At 37.8% G+C, this 1,411-nt stretch overlaps 1 non-coding gene across 1 annotated transcript; it reads left to right on the forward strand.

Moving 5' to 3' along the window:
* Positions 1 to 310: 310 nt before the first annotated feature.
* On the forward strand, positions 311 to 381 carry Trnag-gcc (transfer RNA glycine (anticodon GCC)). The gene has a single exon. It is a non-coding gene; the product is annotated as a tRNA-Gly (tRNA).
* Positions 382 to 1,411: the final 1,030 nt, after the last annotated feature.

Below are 1,411 nucleotides of genomic sequence, written 5' to 3' on the forward strand. Positions count from 1 at the left end.
GTGTATAAAAACCTACCTCAAATTGACTCGTTTTGCTTTCAATTTGAAGCTGTTCCGCGTGAATAGAAATCGTTCCCGAACTCGTCAGACACACAGTAGAAATGTAATATATATCTTACTAACCTCGTTTTCTCGGTCAGTACTGTAAGTTACGGATCCTCGTTTATCCAAAACTCGGTCCGTAACTTGCAGTACGACCCTCGAACTAGGTTAGTTAGAGGCATTTATCGAACTCCAGCATTCTTACCCTTGAGGGAGTAAAGTAAAATAAAATTGCTATAAACATCGATCATGAGTACCTTTCACATCAGCACTGGTGGTTCAGTGGTAGAATTCTCGCCTGCCACGCGGGAGGCCCGGGTTCGATTCCCGGCCAGTGCAACGATAATTTTCTTTTTCCTACACCTCTGTACATGATATATTTTTCTTTCCCTACAAATGACTCGGAAGGGCGACATTCAGTTTTTGTTGTTGTGATAAGTAATGGTAATAGGACTGAGTGGAGTCCAATTCGCTCTGTAATAATACGAGTGATAACAAAATCGGACGACCGTGCAGCGGGAGTCCGATTTGTTTATCACGAGTATCTTTACAGATCGAATTGGACGACACGAAGTCTTATTACCAATTAATCATAACAATTACAATTTCCGAGAAAACAAATTAAGAATAGCCAATTATGAATGAAAGGGGAAAATTGCATTAAAAGACTGACAAAGAAGGCATAAATTGAAACCAAGGTTTTGATTGGTTAATTAAAGCTACAACTTTGAATGTGATTGGCTGATTTAAACAACAACATTGAATGTGATTGGCTTATTGAACTGTCCGATAACAAACTGTCCAATAACAACTTGGCAAGTGAATTAGTGGAAAATAGGAGTTTTTTAAGCCAATCACAATCGAGGAAATTGTAATTTTTATGATTAAGTGGTATAAGCTTTAGTCCTAGGTGTTACAATAGAACCAAGACACCGCGCGTGTTAGGACTGGATCCTTTTTCTTATCAATAACAGACGAAGTGAACTGTTTCCTTATTGTTACCGTATTTTACTGCTTATCAGTAACGAGTTAGAAATACATAAAGAATTGAAAATAAGCGATAAGAATCATCATCATACCGTTGTCAACGTGATTGTGAAAATAATCTGCGAGTCCTGTTTATCAAGACCGCTAAATTAGCATAATAAATGTAAAATTACCTTATATAGAAACTTTCGCATCGGTTTTTGATGTCTTATGAATAACATCTGGTGCACATAATCATTCACAGTAATTGGACGAGGTTGAGAAAAATATCGTGATTTGTCAATGGCGAGTAGATCGATTATTTGCCGAAGCCGAATGCTGAGGCAAATAACTGATCTACTACCCAATGACAAGTCACGACACTTTGCGATAACCGAGTTCA

The sequence above is a fragment of the Orbicella faveolata genome, unplaced genomic scaffold, assembly GCF_042242905.1.
Source record: "Orbicella faveolata isolate gen_17 unplaced genomic scaffold, um_ofav_v1 contig_13, whole genome shotgun sequence".
NCBI classification, from domain to species: Eukaryota; Metazoa; Cnidaria; class Anthozoa; order Scleractinia; family Merulinidae; genus Orbicella; species Orbicella faveolata.